At 35.5% G+C, this 25,078-nt stretch overlaps 1 protein-coding gene across 1 annotated transcript in view; it reads right to left on the bottom strand.

The window, feature by feature from the left end:
- The window catches only part of LOC100748331 (calexcitin-2), a 44,189-nt gene extending 19,111 nt beyond the window's left edge, over window positions 1–25,078 (bottom strand). Inside the window, exon 1 of the mRNA XM_003488003.4 lies at window positions 24,823–25,078. The gene's annotated coding sequence lies outside the window, so the exon portion shown is untranslated. The remainder of the gene's footprint in view (window positions 1–24,822) is intronic.

The following is a 25,078-nucleotide window of genomic DNA, read 5'->3' as shown; positions in this document are numbered from 1 at the left end:
GTCGGCGCTCCAGCGGAGTTTCGTTGCGCGCACCAAGTACGAGTGAAGAACGACCGCCTTATTTAATTATTTCGGCCGATTGCGTTTCGTCTTCGTCGCTCTGCAACCGATACACTTTCAATTTAAAGCTTGCAATCTAACTTTCCGAAAACTTGCGTGATAGCACCGCCAAAGATTCGTTGGCACGCAGATCGATTTAATTATTCATTCAAATCGTAGAAAAGTTTCGCACCTTACGGCCATCGTATTCGATCTCGTGTTCCGATGGAATTTACTAATATCGATATTGTTCACAAAACAGAGAACAAAAACATGCGCAGTTTTTACGTTATATCATCCTTTATTACATATAGGATGGTAATAAATAGTATAATATTCGTTTTATAAAGAAATATAAGCGAAGCTTTCGCTTTCCCGCTAGAAAAGAATAAGCTCGCTTTCATCGCGAAGCTAAACTTGATTGAACAACCGTATCAAATTTCATCGAACTACTCTTATAAAGTTTGCACGCCGCTGAGGTGACACGTTCGTTGCGTCGCTTTTAATTCTATAGTTTTCCAATTTTCTAATTTTCTTTCGTTCCTCCCTCCACGCTGAATACGTAGATATTATCACTTAGCGGGTGCTACCTTTTGAAAATATTGGAAAAATGGAACTTCCACGGACCTGATACCTTCTTAATGAAGTAGATCTGTGCATTGAATTCCACTGTATTCTTTCATCAATCTTATCGGTTGGTGCACACTCCCGTTTGCCACGGTGATTGTAAACTTATCGAACCATGTTACGATTAATACAATTTAACAATTTTATTTTTTTTATATAAAGAACAAATTTGTATACCTTGGTAGTTTCTCAAAAAAAAAAAAAAAAAAAAGAGAAGATATATGGCACTCTTTGCTACTTGCAAGCTGTTTCCTTTGCATGGTAGACAGCTGTGGCAAAATCCACTGAATTCTGACAGAGTGCGCGCGTTTCTATGTTTAAAATCGATTTCCTCAAAAGGGAAGTTGAACACGAAAAAGATTCTATTCTACGCGTTCGATTTATTGGTGAACCATGCGCGAGAAAAAAGATGTTTTCATAGATAGAGCTCTTAATGTTATTTAAATTTCAAAGCAATCATGATCCAAGAATATTCACGTGGATTTCAGTAAGGATTGAAAAGAATAAAATTCCCTCTGAGGGGCGGAAAATCCATTGCGGCACATAATCCACGCGTTCCCTCCTGACTATCAATTTCCCGGTAATTTATTCAATGGCACGTTTGCAAAATTGCATTATTGTTCATACTTGCGTCAAACGACACCATCGATCAATAAAAATTGGTAAAAATATTAGAAAGCTTGAAATGCAACGCCGAAGCATCACTGGCGATTATTCGAATTCCAGTAAATTCCAATCGCACGTATATTTTATACCTTCTTTATTTGACCGATGGTCGTTGTTATTTGAACAGTGAACGATTAAACGAAAAACGATATGCAATTGTTGAGGTGAAATAATAAAATGTCAATAACTTTATGGACTATATTGTTACATCCGCATAGTATAATATAAACAACTTTACAACACAAAAAGTAAAAATCAATAGGTTGATTTTGGGCTAAATTTAAATGCTTACTTCTCTGGCGTATTGAATTGCCAAATGATGCGAATGATAAATAATCCTTACTGTAAAATATTTCGATTTTATCCCCGATGATCACATTGTAAACCATAGTGTTCAAACGATTTGGATGTTCAAAGGAAAAATATCTTGAACATAAAAAATGTGCTCAATCGAATATCCTAAAATAAAAATATTCGAAAGAAGTAAAAGGCTAAATGTTCCAAGTATTTATTCAGTTTCGGGGACATTTTGTTAATCGTTTGAGATTATTATAACTTTTTATCGTACGATGTTACTTTGTTATATTTAAAACATGATAATAAAAAGTACTCCTTAGACGGTACATTTTTAAATACGAATAAAAAGATCCTAAACATAGGAGGTCACAAATCAGTTCTGTCAAACCCAGTCCCGGGTATAATTCAAACAAAGGCTTAGTTCAAAGAAGCTATTTTTGAGAGCCAGTTTGCTCTTACCTAAAGCATTTATATAACTTTTCTGGAAATCTCTGTTAGACAGAAATGTTTAATATCTCGCAGCTCAAGCACTTTACCGCATTTTTCTCCTCAACGCTGTCAAATACAGTTTAAAGGAAGTGTAAGCCCTCGATTTCTGAAATAACGATAGAAGCCTTTTTAACCTTGTTTACTTCTGATTTAAGCATCATGGATGTACGAAAATTCACTAGTTGTGAGAATTTGTTGGTAGATATCGCTAAAAAATTCCCCTCAAAGTTATTTTCTTAAAACTCTATCAAAAAAATGGTAATTACAGTATATGATACATCGAATATTTATTAATGCAAAATAAAATCAATACTGTCCCCATAGAGACGGCAAGCTTTTAACAACGTCGATTTACAAACAAATAAGAATTACAAATAATCGAAACGAAACATGCTACGTAAGAATAATACGATTAAATCTAATTTCAAGATACGATACTTTACGAAAATAAAGGTACGATAGAAATGTTATTTTACCAGTTACAATAGTATTTTGTTTCAAATAATAGGAATGAATAAAATCATTTACACAATAGAGCATTGCTATGGCTTTTACCCGAATGAGATTAGTTTGTGAACCAACATTCATACGATATCCTTTGTCTATGATATTACGTATCATATCCCAAAAATACTTTAACCGACTGACTATGAAACGAGCCTTGTCACGGTCCTAAACGATACAAATAGGAATTATGCTAAACCTAATTCTAAAGAAGTACACGCTCTTTCATCATTCCCTCATCTTCATTTTAATTTTGCACTAATCACTTATCTAGACATTCTACTTCCTTATCGATTATTATTCTGAAAGAGAGCTACAAGACAACGAACATTCTAAGTCATTTACCGATGATGGGGCAAGAACATATCCAAGATACAGATACTATGCACGTGACTGACATAGTTGGTCGATCAGATTTGCACGAAAATCTAGCGCGTGAACATTCTGCCGCGCAGATAATTATGCTAATCGCGATTATGGAGATAAAGCAGTCAGCGCCATTAATCACGATTCGCAGAGCCATGACACAGGCGAATTAGCTAGCGTCACGAAGGAAATAAAGGCGAGGAACCGTAAAATTTCTGTGAAATTTCTAAACAGAAACGCTTTGGTTAAGTACCTAGTTAAAAGTTGAGCACAAAAGCCTAGAGTTTCGAATTTCCCGGAATTATAACCATACGTTTGATTTGCATGAAATGTATATTACATTTAACGTTTCCATCGTTTGGAGATTAAAAATTTTAAAGTGGCAGCGGAAAATTCTACGCGGATCGTTTCGATTCTCGGTTCCAGTTTGGCGAGTTTTATTCGAAGAAATTTCTATCATTTATCATTCGATACAAAAGTGACGAGTCTTTTCATCTTTCCATCTTTTGCAAAACCATCTGTTCGCTGTTAAAAAGAAAAAATTATCTCGAAAATACTCAACGAACAGCACATACTCTATCTCGCAGCAAAAATGAGACATGCGAATCTCTACTTACAACCAGAGGCAACGACGCGAGACATGTTTTATTGGCAGCATCGAAAGTTCTTTGGCAAAGCGGAAGTGTCATTGTTCGAACGCAACGCTCGAAATTAATTATTGGCGCTGTCACGGGTGTCTTGCTCGGGATGGTATCCTAACGGGAACAAGTTTCTAAGCTTCCGTTGTGCATTGAAATCCCAGGGAGGATTTCTAAGCAATTGAAACTATGCTGTAACGTCTGCTGACCAGGAATGGTCAGAACGTTGGTCTACATTGTGCATTGTTGCACAAACGAACCACGACTCTCGCAACAAACGGCGGTCTCTGCACCTAATGATCGATCGAGGTATATCTCAACGAGGTTCGACCGTTAAATTAGTCGGCAACCTTCAAAGAGTAACTGCCTTGTCCTTTGTACCTTCATTGACCCAGGCCATGTCTCCGACACAATACCGGGATGCTGTGGCGTTTCTCCAACCTCTAAGGCGTCCACCGCTACTTTGTTCGCACGATCCAGAATAAAAACAACGATCCCAAGTTTCTTATAATTCGTCTGTCACTTTATGAAATAATTATCGACTAGTTGCAGGTTGCTAAATATCGTTTTTTTTCGGAATAAAAAGAATACTTGTACTCGATATGGACTGGTATGTACCATGTAAAAGAAAAATGTTTTTCTTTTACACCATCCTATCACGTTCGTTAATTTTAGTAGTCTTGGAGTCGCCTGGATCATATACGTCAAGGGAACGTCGTTCACGAGGAAGTTTATACGAGGAAAGAATAAAGATTACCGAAATCTTGAACACAAGCGTCTCGTAAATCGATCACTGTTTGTTTTTGAGAAGCAAACGTTACTAGCTTTCTTTCTTATTTCCAAGCTTTAATGCCGTGCTAAAACTCGTTTAAACGCGGTCGTTATGTATACCTCGAGATCTCTTCTTGTCAGATGCAAAGCGTACAATTTCCCCACGACCTCCGAACAATTCGCTCACGCGACAAAAAGGATGAATCTCTGCCGGTATTCTAACTCCTCGCTTCCGTGGCTCGCTTCTGTAATTACAGAGGCCTTTAAATGTTCTTGCAGTTGGTCCGTCCAGTGTGAAAAAGGCTATCATTTTGCCGGGGGGGGGGCGTGTTAGAAATTATCGTAATTTCTTAAACGTTATTTAATTTCACGAATAACAAGAAATTGAAGTGTACGAAAACGCTATTGTAGGAATGGTTCTACCCCCAAAAACAAGCCGTTTTATTTCAATAAAATTATAAACCGTCCCGATGGAATCTTCATCTCAAATAATTTACAATAATAAGGATATAAGAACGATCTGATTAGAGTTGGAGATTTTTAATTAAATATTTCTCTGGTTTGGGGAAACGCGAGAGAACCAGGTGGAGATAGACGAAGAAGTTGAAGATTGTTTGTGAAGAATATCTTGGAAGTTGAAAGAGTCATACTAAAATGTGACGAAGTACGATTGATAAAGAAAAGTTGAAAAGACGGAGCACAAAGAATATCTTAATTAAGACTGGGAAAAATTGGAATGGTTTTTTGTTTTGTAGAGATAAAGCGAAGATTAAGATTGATTATGCTAAAATGGTAAGTTCTTGAACAAATCTGTTAGTTTCCACGAACCATTAACTCTCCGGAGTTTTCCTGCAGGAGAGAATTACAATGCAAGGTTTTGATCGTGTACAGCGATCAGTGGACAGAGTGGATGATTCGCAAACATAAATTTTTTACTCAAAGTCACTCCTTTTTATAAAAATAACAGTTCGTTTACCCCTAATGTTCTAAAATACGTACAAGTCTACCGATGGAACTTGAAGTTTAAAAAATGTTCGTTCGAATCGTAACTTCCCCTAATCAGTTATCAGATTTGTCTACTATATTTTTTAACTTTTCCACCCTTTGTGTGTGAATCATTAACATCATTCTATATTCAGGACTGAAAGCATTTTTAGTCAGAACGGTTTAAATCTGTTTTACCTTGTAAATATCCCAGGCAGAAAAGTGTGTCAAAAGTTCGTAGCAAAATAATTTGTCGATAATCATATAGGAAAGCTAAACTCGAAGATCGATTTAGAACTTCTGCATAGAACTTTCATCCCTATCGGTCTATTACGGAAAATAAAGATGCGTATGTTTGTCGTACAGCTTCGATATGAAATATTCATCGTAATAAAGAAATTAATACGAAAAAACGATCGGTCACTCGTGTTCGTGTCGTAGGTTCTTTTATTTTTCCATTTCACTGTAGTTCGCAGTTTGCAACGTTCATCGATTTGATTGACTGCTTTTATTCGACCGATATTTTTTTCTACGCTCAGAACGACAGAGAAAATGTTGGTCAGTTCTACAACATCGCTTAAAAATGGACAACAGTGTGATTTCGAATACCACTGCCGCAAACTACCGATTTTTATTCTCGTTTTTTAGATGCGCCAATGACAATACCGCATATGCATAAAACTGAATCTCCTGTTGTACAAATTCCCCGACGAACATTCCGTTCATGAACAATAATCTAACAGATTGTACATACGTACATGTAAATTGTACCCGTTTGATTGTGCAACAACTTTCCATTTCATGGACAAAGATTTCAATTGAGAGATGGAGCGCAACCATCAATTGAATAATTAAGAATACCACTTGTATACCTTTTTACGTTGCATTCATTCTGCAACCTACGTTTTCCTCTTTATTGTGGAGCTAGAGTGCAATAAAGATGCACGAAGTACGTTGCGCCATCTCTCGATTGCTTTTAATCTAATATTAGACAGGCTTAAGAGCTTATTATCAATTCAATGTTCGTGATCGTTTGACATAGGAGTTACATAGATTGCATTACAATTGTACAGCATCTAACGAAGTTAATGTTATACTGTAGCCTCTGTTATAACAATCAATTGTGCCTTGGCTCTGTTATTGAACGATGCTTTCAGAAACGCGACCAGAATCTTATTTTCCACGTCGCTTTTGTTACTTTTAAAGGAGAGCAACGCCATGTTTGATGCTCGTTCAGACGAATATTCGTCTTTTTACGATGTAGAATGACCGACGTAAAAAGAAATTGTAAAAGAAGTTAATTTTTAAGGATGAACAGAATACAAAGTTCAGCGTTGCGCGAAAGAGAGATTACAAAGCGATCTTTGAAAAAATGTTCAGTAAAGATCAGTCAAATTTAATTATATATTTAAATGAACCGCCGTTTAGCTCTTCGAATTGAATTTTAACATTTTAACAAAGATAACGTGTTAGCGGATGATCGTGGTCTCTAACTCCGGTTACAATTTTACGAAAATTGAGAACTTTAACTTCACCCCTACAACTTCGTGAAAATTTCGTTAAATTGATTAGAGGAGCAAATTTTGTCGAAAGCGAAAATGTCATATATCGAAGGAATTTAAAGTACTCGCGGAATTCGCGGCCTCTATTCCCACTCTGGCCATTACTTTGGCATAATATTCCATCTTCGAATATCTATATTCGAAGGTCCCAAGATTTTCATACAAATTCTATGCTGAATTCGTCTATTATCCTTTCAAAAGGTAGATGCTGCGATACTGCAAATACTTTTATCGTCTTAAAGTAATTAACTTAATTATTTGTAATATTCGACATTTTAACGAGACGTCCTTTATGTTATCAAAGCGATACGTGTTTTATAATATTCATAGTATTTCATTGAAAGCTGCGGCGGTTACATTTTTATTGAAAAAATTTATACGAGCAAATACCATAAACGATGAAAGGAATGTGTATAGAAAGATTGGTTTCCATATAACCTGGATTCGCAACCTGAGAGTCACGATCCCCAAAGGGGTCGCAGAGCTTTTTCCAGGGGGTCGTCACGTATATTTTTAGTCGTAATTATTTTTATAAAAAATTTTATCCTTAAGATTTTCAATATGAGAAATTATTATATTCTACTACCGGTTATAAGAGTGAATTTTCAAGAATATAAAATAATGGGACGAGCGTGGCAAAAAATATCAGGCTTATAAAAATTGACATGTCGATAAAATTAAAATGTCTCTTTCGAAATTCTAGCCTGAAGCATTTGTGACGCACTGGTTTCCAATTTTGCATAGAGGCGAAATTATTTCATGCATAACTGCATTTGGTATATGAATCCCAAAAATCATGAAAATAGAACAGGATATTACCTTTCGATTCAAATGCAATGTAAATGTAGAGTAAATGTAATGCAAAGTAGAACGTGTGTGACAAAGTTTAATATATTTAATATATTCTTAAATCAATGATATATAATTGCGTTTCCCCGTGGTAAGCTTTATATTTTTCCAAGAATTCTCAGTGTGTGCTTTCAAACCATGCTGATTTCACTACGCGATTTTAATAAACTGGAACATGCGTGTAATAAACGTACTTTTATACTTTTACGTTATATAACGAAAAATAAACAAAATTGATTCCTCTCATAATTCCATTTAAAAGAAAAACACGGGCTGCAGTATAGTTGGGTTGTGTGCTCGGTGAAAAATAGATTATATTAAAGAAAAGTAATTTTTTCGCAATATTTCATCTTCCTCGCAATAATTTTGTTTTGCTTAATAATTCACAAATGGAATTGACAGATATAACGCAGAAAAGTTGTGTTATACGCGAAAATCGTATTTATTCCGTCACTTTATGGAAATTCTGAAACCTCTAATTATAAAAAAACGCAATTTATTTTCCTTTAATCCAAAGTATTTTATTTCGGTTTTGTTTTTATTGGCAAACAAGTAAAATCGTCGAAGCAAGTCAAATATTTAGAATTAAACGTTTCATATTCAAATCAATAGAGAGCAGACGCTGTTACGTTGCGATCAAACGATAGCAAGTTGATGAAAATTTGTTTATGCTTGTTTACCCGAATTCATTGGCTTCTGCGTTCCATAGTCCAGTTATTTTCGCTAAACTTTCATAACGAATAATAAAAGGATAATACGACACGTAAAATAACTATAAAATATACGGCCAAAATATATGATGTAATACGTTGGGAGAACTCAACAGATGAAAATGGCTTTTGCAAACACGCCTCCTAAAATGCTTCACAAAAATTTTATAGATACTCCTACAACACTTTCTTTACGTTCGTAAAACGTAGACATGATTTATGTACGACGATGCTTGGTCACATTTTCCTGACATTAGGTATTGGGAACGCTTAATACCTTCAAAAGTAATGTACTACAAACTCTTATATGTAGCTGTATAAAATATTAACTATTCATACTTTTTTATACGATTTAAGAACCTTTTTCAATTTATCTTCGCGTTGTATTATATTAAAATCAGAATGATTTAAACTGCTCGCCATTTATATGATACAACATAGGTACGGGAGACGAAAGTGCTGAATGCAACGCGGAAACCTGTTGATACAACTGTTATCTCGGTTAAACTTCTAAAATGCTATTGAAACTTCCACTTTATACGAAAAAAACAGCAAGGGTAATTACGTTTAATGGTTGAATGCGATTCGGCTACAATTATTGTTTTCCACCTTAGGGCTTGAACAGTTTCGTTAAACCATGACTTCGTTTAAAGCGGAATGGCGTAATTTTATCCTGATTTAGTCGCCTCCCTTATATTTGTTTAACAGTCTACGAGGTATATTTAAATTTTTAACTCCGTTTTGGGAAAATACTTTTTTTTTAGAAATTATTCGTTAGGAAAGAAATTATTCTCTTATCGTGAAGCAGATGTTACAAGAAATTCTCACATTTTCCAAAGAATCGAAAACAAATCCGAGTAATCGAATAAAACGTCCGCCGTTGAAACATCGTATATACGCGATACGATAATTGCCGGCATAATTAGACATAATTGTTTTAAAACCAGACAGTCCGGATAACACCGTGGAGAAATTAATCAGCTTGTACATACGTCGTTAATTAGCGAAATTAAGCGTATCCGGTATATCGAGGACCGCGGCTAGGATAAACCTCGATATTGTGCTGTATTTTAAATAGGTCCAAGAATTTTGATGGCCGCCCGTGCATTTATTACACGTTGGCTTGCTTTATCGATCGTGGTGTTTAATTATTTTTAACTACGATGTGCGCCAAGTCATTAATGCAGTATAAACTTTTCACCGTCGCTGGCTATCTGAAACCGTGAAGTGTGAAACATCGATACCGTTCAGATCTCTCTTTCTCCCTCTTAACAACGTGAACCGTTGTTGTTGCGTTAAAAGAGATAATAAAATTGAGAAATCGGAAAACGTTCATCCCTTGTTCCATTTATTTCACGCACTTTATCTTGATAAAATAAGTCTATGTTTGTGGCATATATACCGCGATATTTTATCGATGATCTATCTAAATGCTATGAGCAAAGTGTTGCTTAATGCCCATAAAGTGCCGGTTAAAAGGTGTCGTTATGGTAAAAGTATACATAATACACAGAAAGGAATTTTCAATTTTTATGGTAAAAGCTTATAAAACCAGGGCACCCGCGAAAAGCCATTGCAAATTTCACATCTACCGGTCATTATTCATTTGTACCAAAATGGACTGTATCAAGTAGGTTCTGCCATCTTCGTAAATTTTATTTGTATCAATCACATATATAACTATTAATTCTCTGTCGTTTACGATCTAATCGACTCCTTCAAAGATGCTGTTTAAAAAATGCCAATTATTTTAATTTTGGATAATTAGATTATCAAATATATCGATTAAAAGAATTCCGTCTTCCATTTCTTTTACCTTTCCTTTATGTGGACTTTTTGTTTGTTAGCGTTAAATAACATTTAATGATAATTAATTAATTATTTATCCGAAGTAATACTTTTATTTTACTAAATCTCAAATACATATACGCATAATGCTTGATATGATTAAGCAGAATTCAATGTGATTAATAATTAACGACTACGATTATAAAATAATTTGTGGAATGAATGATGCTTGTGATCATTGGATAATTAATAGCCATGATTACGAGGTAATAGAATTCAGTCAAACAGATACAGCTATCGAATACAATTGATTCGATAACTACAAAATGCCAACTGTGAAATCATACGAATCACAGGGAAGCTGAGTGAACTAACAATAGCAAAATTCGAATTCCCTAGACGCTTCTTAGAGCTGGAGATTTGCGGAGTTTGATTAGTTCAGATCAAATAACATCATCGGCTATTAGCTTGTCCCTGTCATTTGCTCTGATATTACTTATATCAAGAATATTGTATCGAATCGTCGAAAAAGTACCTCGATCAAGCGTAATCACAGAACGATTCACAACTGTCTCTAAAGGTAAAAACCCTACAAACACGTACCACGACGCAATTAACGTCGTTTCATCAGCCAGATCCTCAAATTGTCATTTCGCTGGCAAACGTATTTGGCGAAGTCGCTGCGTTCTAATTCCGTTTTGAAACGTGACAAACAGGAAGCAACCCTTCATTAGTTACAGCAATTAATGGAATTGACTGGACACGAACTCTGAGAAACAGGTTATTTGTGTCATTGCGCGTAGCATTAGAGAAAATGATAAACCAGACAGGTTTCGATAACGTGGAAATTATTAATGAAATTCCGTTTGGATTATTTCGGTCAAACATTTGTAATTCCATGTCGGAACCATGTCGGATGAAGCATTATTACAGTTGAAGTTTCGCTTTTCTCTGTCAATCGATGCTAAAGAAACGTTGAATTTAAAGATAATAAATAACGTTATGGCGAAGTACATGAAAGCACGACGCATAAAGTATGACAATAAGCAATGATAACGTTATCTCGTATAATGCAACGTTACATATAGTAAGCGCAGCACAAACTGTTAGCGTTAGAAGCTGATCCTACTACATTTAGTAGAAAAATTATGGCTAAATGTGTCAAACAAATCGATCTCTCTATGTAAAGGAGAAACTCAATTTTCACGAAAAGAAATTCTTTTATATAGGGAAGAAGATAAAAGTTTAATAATGTAACTACCATACAGAAATAACGTTAGAGGGAGATTCTGTGGAAGTTGAAATCGTTCTTTCTCCGCTGACAGAAGCTTATTTTCTCTGTGGCAAAGCTGACGATCAATCATTGTTTTTCAATACCTAAATTACATTCACCACAAGTGACTGATGGTATTTATCTAGTATGGTGGCTTATATGCATCCCCTAGATAAAGGGGTATAATGGAACACGTGTTGCGCTCGCTGCTTCTATCTTATCGAGCTGAATAAAGTACAAGCAAGCTGTTAACGTATTTTAAAGAACCAGATGAATTGCCTGCCGCGTGATCTTCAAGATACATATGTCACGAATAAATGAACGATGATATAGTCGTATCTAAAAAATATTATTACTTCAAATAAAGACGTACCTGGTTTGAAGAACGTGCTTCTACAGCTTAGTAACGACGAATAAAATAAGTTAAAAGTAAAAGGAAGTGTTTCTTTTTCAGTAGGATGCAAGTTGAAGAAAATAATTTCTGAAGTTGTTGATGCAGGGTAATGGAAAATCGTCGAAAGTTTTCAACTTAAAGTTCATAGATTTCGATATTGAGGAGATTTAGGAAAGTTCGTAGAGCAAAGTGAAAGTGATAAAGTGCAGGTTAACAACCCGGCAAGGAGTTACCTCGAGGTCATCGATACTTTAGAAAATGACTCGGCAACTTTTTCTTTTTTTAACTGAAAAAAAATTTGCACCGGATACATTCAACGTAGAATTTGAAGATTAAAGGCGATCTTGCGAATCATCGATAATTAAATTGCGAAAGAATTTTATCCATAAAATATATTTTAATCTACGCTGAACTACTTTCTACTGAAAACTTCCGAAATTTTATGAATTCTAGTTTGCGTAGGAAATTTTACATCATCGCGTAACAATAGCGCATTGTTGTTTTATTTTCTAGCTAAAGCTACGATGAAATTTGTAATCTTATTCCGAGTCAATTTATTTGCCAAATTTAATATATTATAAACGATACATCTATAGATATATGTATAGGTGAATATATTCATCTCGTCATTTTCATCATAATAAACGTGAAACCTTATGAATTTCTGTATTATACGTCATTTCCCGGTGAAATCAGTTCTATAACTCACACTACAATACATACGTATGTGCATAATTAATACAAATCTATATAATAGCTCTTCCATTTTAAAAAATGCATATAATAATTCAGTTTCGAAATTAAAACGAGAATACACATACACAGGTACAGCAATAGTAACGTGTTACTGTGGTTTTGCATATTAGTTCATTTAGGTATATAATTATTAATTATTGCAGATAATTGAATGTAATTGATGACAATTGACTGAGCAAATGCGAGTTGCAGTTTTGATCTAACTGGGAGACACGTATATTGAAAGATGAAAACCGGATCGATTGAATATTCATTAGAGAATCCGAAAAAAGAAAAAGGGAAAAAATGAGACTGTAATTTGATTAAAATACAATTTCTTTGTTTGGTATTCTTCGTGTTCAATCCTCCTTTTTTTAATTTACTAAAGAAACTAAAGAATATTTTTATAAAATTATATCGCATATTTTAATAAAATTGTCTTTTCATGTTATTCATGTGTTTTATGATTCGGTGCATTTATAGGTCAATTTGAAATATTCTGCATCATAATATGGAAAGAAGTACGAAATATAAAGATAGCTAAAATCAACTGTGACCTCTTCGTTATTTTAGGCTGCAGGAAATGAAATTCTCGTTCTTTTTTAAATGAAGCTTTGTTTTACGAACTAAGAAGAACGTCATCGTGAATCTACAACGAATAAATTTTCTCAATTGGCAAAACTCTTCTGAAACGTATATACGTAAATATTGGATCCCCTGCGAAATTAGAATATTAGCAGACTAATATTATAGGCATCGAATTTTATCCCATCGATGTTCAATTATTAAGGAGCTTATTAACCAAATTAAATCGCATAAATATCACTATCGTTGGTTACTAAACAATTGCCAATTTTCACCAGCGATATCGTCATCAGATGTACTAAATGCACAAACACATTGAAATGGCAAAGAAGAATGCGCTACGAAACGGCAAGCGCTTCGCCGCGTAATCCCGATACAATTAACTTCGTTCAACTTCGTAGCAACCGAGTTCGAAACAAGTAGCAATCGCATGAAGCAACTGCAAGCAGCAATATTCGCACGAGAACGGCCGTCCTCCTTAAGGGCATCGTCTGACAATGAGAGGAGAAAAACGGGCCATTGAAAAAATTGGCAAAAAAGATAACGCAATCACGTTCTTCCCCTGCAGTTGACTGGAATCCTGCGTCGTCTCGCTAATCACAAGTCGACGAGTTTCGCTGTTTAGAAACGGCTACGCTTTAACGACCAGCCAGGGTCCCATTCAGTGAGCACTCTATTCCCTTTGGCCATTTATATTCAGTCAAAGATTTCCGTATATACCTGGACCTACGATGAAATTTCAATACGGCGCGAATTGCAAACCGGAGTAGATTCTGAATTAAAGTAAATTAACATACGAGATTACTATGGAATGAAAATTAGTTTGATAGATGAGCCTTAATCACAATTAGTTTAACACGATATTAGCTGTGACGCGTTTACACGATTCACTATGTATAAACATGATTCACGATTTTATAAATACAGAGTGATAAACGACCAAAATGGAACCGTACAAATTCTCTCATTTTGCTTCTTTTACAACTTCCGCGGTTTATTTCATATCGCTCCCCTTCCAGTTAACGTGTTCACAAACATAGCTGTTATAGTTTCGCGGAAATAGAATTGAAAAAGGCGACATATTGTTGCCCATATTATCCAATATTAATAGCATCGGCTGTCGCCACGCGTGTAAAGAACGAGTTCCGACAAAGATTTCTCAAGTAGCTTGCATCTGTTAGAAAACTTGGAGAGCAAACCGCCGGTAATTTATGGAGGATACAAACGGTTCGATCTCTTGCTGGCTTCGTAATATATCACGTAGAACGCAAAGGATGCTAGCACTCGGTGTCAGGTGTAGCAGATTTCACCCCTGTTGCAAAATGTTGGTTGTAGCGTTTGTTGTTTGTCGTCCGATGCAAGTCTAAAGTTTTTATAATAGTTTCTTTAAACTTTTGTTGACACTTTTTAAAATCCAAACATTTTTAGTGGACGCATTATCATTTATCTTCTCTCTATGACACGTACGCGTCTTTCGACACGATTCTATCGTCCAGGTAAAACCTCTTATTATCAATCGATCCTCGTAACGTTAAATTGTGGCAAAAGAATGTGACTAGAGGTTACAGATAAAAATGTCGGGCATTTTTTAAAGCGAAGAACACTCCGCCAAAGGAATCTCTATTTAAAAAATTACCCGGTCTAGATTTAAAGAGCGAACTTTCACAACTTTCGTGGCAAGATTTATGAAACTTCGAGACTTCTTCCAAAATGCTTTGGTACGTGAAGACGCTCGGTTACGAAATCGCTCATGCGTTAGAATTTAGCTAGCTAGCTAGTTCCATGGTGAGATAATATTCGAAATCACTTTTGAACCGTCCCTGCGGCCAAGATTCTTTCGCGTTTATAACTTCTTGGATTATGATTTATTTCCATTTATTAATACGCGTCAAATAAGCATGAATTTTCGGTTGCTTCTGTCGATAACTAACGACAACCGATCTTTCCAACATTCTTCAATTATTTTTGGACCAGTAATTATATTTAAAGTATGCGAGCCATTTTTATAATTTCAAAGAAACTTGCTTTTGTGGAGTAAATGTAGTAAATTAATTCGTCCTTAATGAAATTTCGAAATTGCTATTAAATTAACAACTAGAAGTTCGATATAAGCAGTAGGATGGAAATTATGGTGGAATATTCGAAGTATCAGATCGATGATAATTAGAGACATCGTATGTTACAGATATCGATCTATGTTAATGAAATATTTTCTAGTTTATGAATGAAATATCGTACACCAAGGAAGTTTCGTAAGGAAGTTTCTTACCGATACATCGAAATCATTAAAAATTTTCATGAGCTTAAATTTCATTTTGAGTTGCGTGATGGAATCTAAATCGAAGCTAATATTTTCTCGTTAATTGAGAAAAGAAATAATCACGTTATATCGGCCAGGGTTTATTTACACTAAGTCCTTCATTGTAATCCAACATTTATGGCGATCAAGCCATCCGTCTTACCGAGATATATCCTCGAGGGCAGATCTGGCCTTCCTGCGGATAAATCATCCCGGAGGCATCGGGACAGATGTCTCGTCACGTCGTGTCGACCTACCCACCGCAACCCACACGAGGAAGAAAAGCAATCGGTTACACTACCGGAGAATCGGGTTTAGTGTATCAGAAGTTAATGTGCAATAACAATGATATGATTATCAGGATAGCTTAATAAAAACGTGGAATAGAATTTCAGTCTTTTACGATCTAAGATATTTATCTTTTTCTTTTTTATTTTTGTTTACAATTTGGAAATATTTGAACTCTAAACGTGAGAATTGGCTTTCCAATTATGGCAAACAAGTGGCACGATAATTTAAGTAATCTGATGATTAACGTGATAAAATGAAGATAGCACAAAGAAAACTTTCGAACAGTTAGGTAAATAAAAGTTTATGAAATAGTAAAAAAGAAAATTAAGATAAAGCGTGCTGAAGCCTTTAAACGTGTTAAGCGCAACAATCTACCTACCACGACACCTAATTTAATATCCAGCTTCTCGAGTCGGATTCGTATCAGGCAGTCACGGCTCGAACCAACTTTTCCTGGATATTTTCCCGTTAACTTTGCCTCTATTCTGGTCGGTCCGATAGTCAATTAACAAAATGTTCACCCGAATCTCGCGGGCCTTGCCTCTCAAATGAACCCTTAATTGTATATTTGTACGTGCAATCAGTGTGTAGTTCAACTGATCGTAGCAGCTAAACGACACTCTGCCAGGCTGTAATCGCCGTTTCGGCAAATTGAAGGAAACTTTAGCCATCCTGGTTATAGCCACCTTCGCAGGTGGACTCGAATTTCCATTCGAAACAGGCGAAAAAAAACTGCGCTAGACTTTCATGGCGTGTACTACCGTGGAATTGATCTCGTTGTAAATTCGTAAAACGGATAACATTATATGAAGAGAACAGGGAGTATCATCAAAGTTAGTTTTATTACGAAAATGGAATATTAATAATTTACTCTACCGATAAAGAAACAAGATTCGGCGAATTTAACGGTATCAAGTGAATGATATCAAGTTTATTGGGAATAAAAGAATTATTTTACATTATTATAATCTATTTTAGTTAAATTTTAGTTAGATCCAGCCTTGTTATCGATACTGTAACGTAAACTTACACTAATCAGAAATAGTAGAAGCGAGTAGAATGAGGTCATTCCTTGTTTCGTTGCAGTGAAGGATACGACATAGATATTTCAGCTCTGCAACCCTTTGTGATCTGATAGTTCTGTAATTGCAGTTGTCGTCGATAAAATCCACTATACGCTGTAAACTTATTATCCCTGATTTTCAAATGATAAAAATTCTAATATTAATTATTAATATCAAATTTCTAATTGCCTTGTCGCCTATGCAAATGTTAAAGTCGAAGTATACGTTTGATTTAAAAGGCGAACGATTCGATCCTTAAATTATAGTAATTCCTGTATTTTCTTTTGATATAAAATACGTCCGTAACAATCATGCACATACGTGCGTTAACAAAGGGATAGAAGAGGTAACGGTAACGTTCTCTTCTTAATTTGGATTTCTAGAGAATAGTTGTTACTCGGACCAAGGTACACAGAGCCCCAAATATTTTATACTTACCATCGGTGTTCCGCTTTCCAACATTACTCTTACATTATTTATTCGCGATCTTCACGGAGGGACCAAAAACCTGTTCAAGCTGAGAACATGCTTTATCACTTTAAATACTTCGTCGATGTTGATATATGGCATAAAACCAATCTCTTCCGAAGGGGTTAACAATTTCACTATCGTTCCAGTACATTTCGCAGAATTCGTTGCATAAACCTCCTTCGGCTATCGTAACAGTTTGCAATTCACAGTTACATTCGATCCAGTGGAAAACCAGAATGAAATTCATACGTAGTTATGAACGAGACAACTGTTTAGTCTTCAACGTGGAACGCGTGAAAACTTCGACGCGTATAGTTAGCGAATCGTGTCAATTTTGAACGAGCAACGTTATATCGGCTCATGCTGATCCTCGGTAGTTGTAGAGAACGTCTGAACATTAGCGTCACACGTCGCTCTCTCTTTCCCTTCTCTCACTTAAATTCTATGGATTCTATCGTCCCGAGTTAATTGAACGACACTGTGTGTATCGTTTAACTAAACCAGATACAACGGAACAATTGTTAGAACGTACACAAGAAACGATCGCTTGAAATTTTCCGCAGTCTCCTCGGGAAAACTCAACAGATACAAGTTTTATAATTAAAACGGATGAATAGCTGCATCTTATTTTAACGATATATTTACAATTTGAATTTGACGATTTATTAAATTTAAATTTATTCAATTGTATGATTAAATTACGCCAAGATAATTAAGCAAGTTGACGTTCGTAAAATATTGTAGATATCTGGAAGTTTTAATAAAAATAAAAGAAATAAGAATTTTAATAACATTTTAGAATGAAGAAATTTACAAAAGCCTCGGATCTTATCTTGTCTGAATCCTCAAAGTACAGCGGATTCGAAACATCATGGCAAAGAAAATACGTTTGGAAGATACTTTGGCATATCGTCGAACATACGAATCGCTGGTCGTATAGAAACCGCGCCATTTAAAAGTTATCCGATTATGTACTCAAAGTCTTACTTTTAGTAAGTATTTAACAATGATCATCGGCAAGTAGGAATAATCGTCATACAACGGAAGAAGTTGCTCGCTAAGAAGAACCTTTGCATTCTCGTCGCACAGTCATGTCATTAATAGGATTTTTAAAATAAGAAGACGGAGGACAGAGGAGGCACTTTTTAAAAACCGTAGCAAATATAGGGTTTCGTATAAGAATACTTCTTTTACTTGTTCTCAATCTTTCTGCAATTGTTAGCTGGAGAAAAGATAAAAACCTATTAAGTATTACATTAATCTTTCCGCACAAAGAGATGACTAATATTAAAATTATAAATCCACATTGAAAAAGAAGGATACAAATTATGAATTTACCTTCTTCTTTCTGACAAATATATTTTTTATATTTTTATTCAATATTGTGATTGAATTCCAGACTGTTCTGGAATATGATATACTCGGGTATCGATATTCTCGTTTCCCCACGTTATGTTTTCCGAGTCATCGATAAAACAGCAGTATCCGAAGTTTAATTTTTCAAAATTATTTCCATTTAACAGCATTCAGCAATTACGCGCAGAATACCTATTACGAGAATAATATTTTAATAAAAATTTATTTCAAACGTTTTTTATTTCAATATCTACAAGCAACAATTTACTAATACCTTTTGCAATTATTTTCACAATTAATCGTCGGAAAATTGATTTTCTTTTAGAAAAATAATTCGAATATTAAATGAGTAGAGTAAACGAAATTGTGGAAAGAGAGTAAATATGTTACAAAAGAGATTTAGCATAGCGGCGCATAGTATAATACGAAAGTAATTAACGTAACACTTTTAACACAATTGAGGCGACAGCGTTACACGCAGCTGTTACAGAATGCCACGGTCCCCTTCGATTTTCGAACATGTTTGCGTAAAACGATTGCTTCGTTTCACTGGATCATTATTTCCGCGACCAATTCGCATTTATGTACACGGAATGAGCTGTACCTATGGCGATCGTAGAATTCACAGGAATTCGAATATCATTACCAGATAATATTAGTCACGTTTATCTACAGAGTTAAACGCAGTATGTAATGGACAAAAGAAAGTTTAGAATATTAATGACTTTTTTTATCACTTTGTTAATAGTCGTCCGTTCTGCGATATATCGCTCTTGTCAGATGTAATAACATTTTATAAAATTACATCGGAGTCCGTACGTGTGCATTTATTACATTATGTTCATAGAATCATTTTTCACTTTATTTTATTACTCATTCGTATCATCTTTTCCAGAGACAGCGAGTAAAATATATATTATGTGTATAATACAGAGAATACAACGTACCGTGTCTTCTACTATAGGAGAAAAAAACGTGTTTAAATAATGGTCTAACAAATTCAGATAACAATGTTCGGGTAATAGAGTATTCTATTCATAATGAAGTATTACGTCGTGGGAAAAGGTGTCCAGCTTGTAATATACAAAGACACGCTTCGTTCTAGATACTCTTATACATGTTACACACGTTAGAAAGTAGTCTACTAATTAACGAAACAATATTGTATAATCGTCGTTCCTCTAACAATGAACAAACGAACAGATCGTTTGTGTATTACGCTCTATTTAATAAGAATTTAAAATTGATTCATTAAATTAAAAAATATGTATGATCTGTAATGTGGACATTGAGAGATATCGATGAAACTCCAAAATTTGGAATCCAAAGTGTACTTAGCATGCAAATTTACTTTACAGATATAGAATCAACAACTCAGATTGATATTACTCGTGGTCGAGGATTAAAATATAAAAGATGTTGAAATAATAATTGCAAAATTATTGATATTTTTATATTGTTAGCTGTTTAGCGTAGATGCGAGTTTCCGTTTTGTTACGTCGAAAATGTCGACCCTTTCTACTCGAAATATACATCGAACTCGTATTCCACTTCCAGCAAGGTGTAACTCGAATTAAATTCCTCCCACATCGAAATAATATATTGGAAAAAACTTGAAGTAACTTGCTACAAAATTTCCTTCTCTACGACCTACTTCGCTCGATTCAAATTCTGCTTCCGCTGGAAGAAGAGATGGATGATAATAGAAATTCTGATCTTTTAAAACCCACCACGATACGTCTTCTCAAACTCAAAAGGGATGAACCACGCAACGAATATCGAGAAATTTCTGCGATCAAAAACAAGAACCTAACACCAATTCCACTTTCATTTTTCAAAACGAACCGCGACATCGACGTTGCACTAAACGGATTCGAAACGAGCGGCAACTGCACGCCACGGAAATATCGCAATTTGCTGCTGCGAAACGTCGAAAGATTACAAAAAATCTCGTGAGATCGCTGGAAAAATCCTCGAAATTCGCACGCTAACCAGAGGGATACTGCCTTTAATTTCGCCACTCGGATAGATTTTCCATTTGCGGAAAAAATTTCTCGGTTGTATGTCGGGCAGAGTTGATTTACAGCGGCCGAGGTTTCTCCGATGGTCGACTGTTCCACGGACCGGAGCAATTCTGTCGGTTGATGCCGCGGGGGACTCCGCGTCGTGCTCACACTTTGCCGCCGAATTTCACTTTTTATTCGCTGCAGCCAGACGCAAATGCATCCGGGGAGTTAAATTATTATCTTGCAACGGAAGTCGGGGAATAAACCCCACTGTACCTGAGCCACGCGCTCAATGAAACTTGGAAAAGCTGCAGAACGATGGAAGGGGTGGAAACAAAGAACGCAGCGCATGACGTCCAACCATCGGCCATTTATACCTTCGCGATATTGTGCATCGTGGCGAGGAGAACGGGGCAGAGCCAGCAGAAAAAAGCGGGGAGAAAGAATTAAGTAAGATTAAATTGATAAGCTGCATAACAGACAACGTCAAAGTGGCGTTCCCTTATCGAACTTTTATATCTCGGCCAAGATTATCGTCACGGAGATCGACCATGTTACCTTCGTGTTCGCCAAGTGTACGACACGATAAATATGCGAGCGAGATGCGATTTCGTTAATAATTTTACAAAATGTTAACAGAATGTTTGCACGATCGCGATAGAAACTGCTGAAATAATATAATTATTTCCGATAATGTGCGAAATATTTGTGTAGATTTGTTTAAAACGACTATAGACACAAAATATAATGACGATTAAATTAATGAAATTTTAGTAGTGGGAATATTTATATTTCCTGTTTGGGGATTGCGATGAATCAGTTTAATTAAATCTGTTATCCGATTGTTAAACGTCATTATCGTTTTATCGAAATTATATTAGAAATTACGTGAATTAATTCTACGTTTATATTGATCACAGGTTTTAACGACTTACGCGAAAAATAAAGTATCAGTTTGTACGTACATCATGCTTATCGAACTGTCATGTGTTTTATTGGATAACGGATAACGCGAATTAAAATTACTACGGCCGTATCAAAAAATATGGAAAAATTGAAAATAACGTATTTACTATATTATCTACGATATATTCTTCTTATCTTTCTAGGCCGCTTCTATAAGAAAGCTCTATAATGTAAGCATAATTATGATCAGCCGGAGATACAGCAGTACGTACACTTTGGCCTAAGAGCAGTTTAGCGTACGAATTTACGATTATTTTTCCTTCTAAATATTCGTATTTCACGATGACCCCGTTTCTACATGGATTTTACGTGCTTTTGTTAAAATCAAAGGAATATTCGAATCAGCTATTTTTCTCATAGAGTGCCTATAGTTTTACTAAAATTAACAAGAATACTTCCGCTTCGCCATCTTCGCTCTTTATTAAATGTCACGGGAAAGTGCATCCTTGCGTTACATAAATTTATGCGCTATTTAAAATAACTATATCATCATCCGCATAAACGAGATGTCCAATATTTTGAAAGTTGCGTTACGTAAGCCAGATGCTTCTAAAAAATGAAACTTTAATGATATTATATATTTACTTTTCATATTTAGTATTTTATACTTTATCCAGTTTATGAATTCAGCCTAATCTCCAATTATCTTCAGTGATATGCACAGCTTTATTAGAACTAAACATGAAATTTTGCTGATAATAAATATGTTAATTCGATGCTGTCCTATTTTCCTTTTTTTTTTTTTTCTTTTCGTTGAAACTACTTTCTCAACTATTAGATTGTTACTACCTGACTGGAATTCACTATGACGCTTCAATCTTGTTACTTCAGCACCTTTTTCTTCCGTTAGACGTCGCAAGAAAGTGCATCTTTCCATATTATAAATTTCTAACGTCATTAACACAACGCTTCTAATAGAAAATTCTAATAATATATTTTTAATAAATACCAAGCAAATATCTTCTTGATAATACGAGAAAATTATAGCTTCGGTAAAAATTAATAGCGTGACTGTCTCATCAGTGAACATCGTAGAAAATTGTATCTCTTTGATCCACTACTGCGACGTAACTGGATAATACTCATCTCATAATAGAATATCGCCGTTTGATATTTATTGACAATCATGCTTTAATAAGTGCGATTGCAAAAACGCGTTCCATTGTTCTCTGTTCGTTATTATCCACACGCACGATAGTATCGTATCATTAAACGTAATAGAAACAACGTTTATTGAAAAACTGGAAATGGATTCTCGCTGAGATATTGCAAGGAAATAATCCTATGTACTTATAAAATATTGTCATCGATGGCGATCGATAGCTTGATAAAGTCAATAAGTTTTTGAATATCAAACGTGACGTTTATATTTTATATAAAATAAACACCTTTATTAACAATTTCCAAAGCGATATAAAATTTATACATGGACAATAAATCGTTAACTATTAAATAGCAGTATACGATGTTCAAGACTTTAAATGGCCCATAAGTTATCAAATAAATGTGAAATCCTTTCCAGTTAAATGAAAGTTTTGGCTTAAATTTCGAGATTCAGCTTCTCGTTCGTAAGAATGAAATTTATTCAGGGGGAAGAAAGGAAGATATAAAACACGGTAAAATTAATCGTCTCAGAAACCCTGAACTAACGAACGTTCTCATCTTGACGACTGTAATTCTTCGATTTAAAGAAGGACAGTGAAGCTAATCGACTGTGCAGTCGTTGGAAAACCGGTGAAACTAAATCTGATAATCAGAAAATCAACGCTTCGTTTACCACGATAGCTTCGAATAGAACGAGACTTCCCCGATGACCGGAAAAGAATCACCGGAAGCGATCGCTGTGCTCATTGCGGCGCAACTCCGGCAAAGACGACCATTAGCTCGAAGTACGCAGAATTTTCAAACGCGTTAACTTGCTCCAATATTTCGCCGCTCTAAGACAACTTTCAAACTGGAGTATTTGCCATAATCGAAGGTTCGAAATGGCAAAGGCGATAAGTGGCTTTGGTGGTTTCAGGTGTTCGAGTATGCGTGGAAGGTTGAAAGGATCGCAAAATTTTTGACAAAATATGGAAGTTACGTGGCTTTCTAGAAGCTTAAAAGCCTTCGGCGACGATAGCGAATTTTCGTGTTTCCAAACAAAGTTCAGAATCCTCTAATTTTATCGTTACGTCGATATCGTCAAATGCCACCGATTCGTTTAATTTCAATAAATTTTTGTATTAAGAAACTACGCTTCTTGAATTTAAAATTCCTTCGATTCGTCGAAAAAGACTTTTTCCTTAAAGTAGGAAACATCAGAATTTTTAAACGAAACTACCGTCACGCAGCAAACATGATTTCTCGACTTAATAAACCGGCTAATTAACCAATTGCAAGGTTAAATTGTGTGGAATGCGCTTTAACGTTGCAGAGTTCTTCAATTTTCTTCGCAATAAAGTAATCTCAAGACCACTCAACTATGTTTGACGAGTATACTCGCTCGCATGGAAAAGGTATACAATTACTTCAAGTACGGTAAAGAACCGTTTAAATATCAAAGTAATAATTCACCGGCGTGTATATAACATGTAAGAAACAGCAGGATAAGACTTATTATAAGTTTAGCTCGTCTCGATCGAATATAACGCAAGAACATGTCCGTCTGTTATCCTAAACGCTTTTCAAATATCTTCCTGTCTTTGCTCGCTACTCAACGTCCATTTCTACGGCTATCCTAACGCTATTCTCACCTTTCGATTCAAAACGAGCTCGGTAATAAATCAAATTAATTCCGCTGCGTTCAACAAAAGATAAAACTAGCTTCCATTCTTTACCAACAAACGTATCACCACGTTAAAACCGTTCGAGAAATCTTTCCCCGACTATAATCCCTCCGCTTCCTCGATTTCTTCAACGTCACTCTCTCCGCCGATCGTGCGAAACTAGGATAAACCTATTTTCCCCGTTGTATCACTCGGAACCACAAAATCACTGATCCGCGTACGATTTCAAATGTCTGGAAATTCGAATCGTTTGCGCGATTTCCACGCGAAAGCATCGAACGAACGTCCCTCAAAAGCTTCGATAAAAGTATTCTCTGCACCTACCTGGATGAGACGAGCTGGATCGTCGAAGTGGAAGTCGCGATGAAACGAAGGAGTCAACACACGAGGGCGACAACGACGACAAGGCGATGCTGCGACGATGACAAAGACAACGAGGAGAAGCTGCAACTTGGCCGATTCGCGATCGAGTGGAAGAGAAAAAAAAAGACGAATCGAGCGGGCTGATCACAAACAGCGAACGAGCGCACGACGCGATTGACGGACAGATGAAGCACAAAGTGCGCGCAGCGAGCTCCAG

The sequence above is a fragment of the Bombus impatiens genome, unplaced genomic scaffold (assembly GCF_000188095.3).
Source record: "Bombus impatiens unplaced genomic scaffold, BIMP_2.2 scf_0217, whole genome shotgun sequence".
Classification (NCBI taxonomy): Eukaryota; Metazoa; Arthropoda; class Insecta; order Hymenoptera; family Apidae; genus Bombus; species Bombus impatiens.
This window is presented reverse-complemented; position numbering and strand designations above follow the sequence as displayed.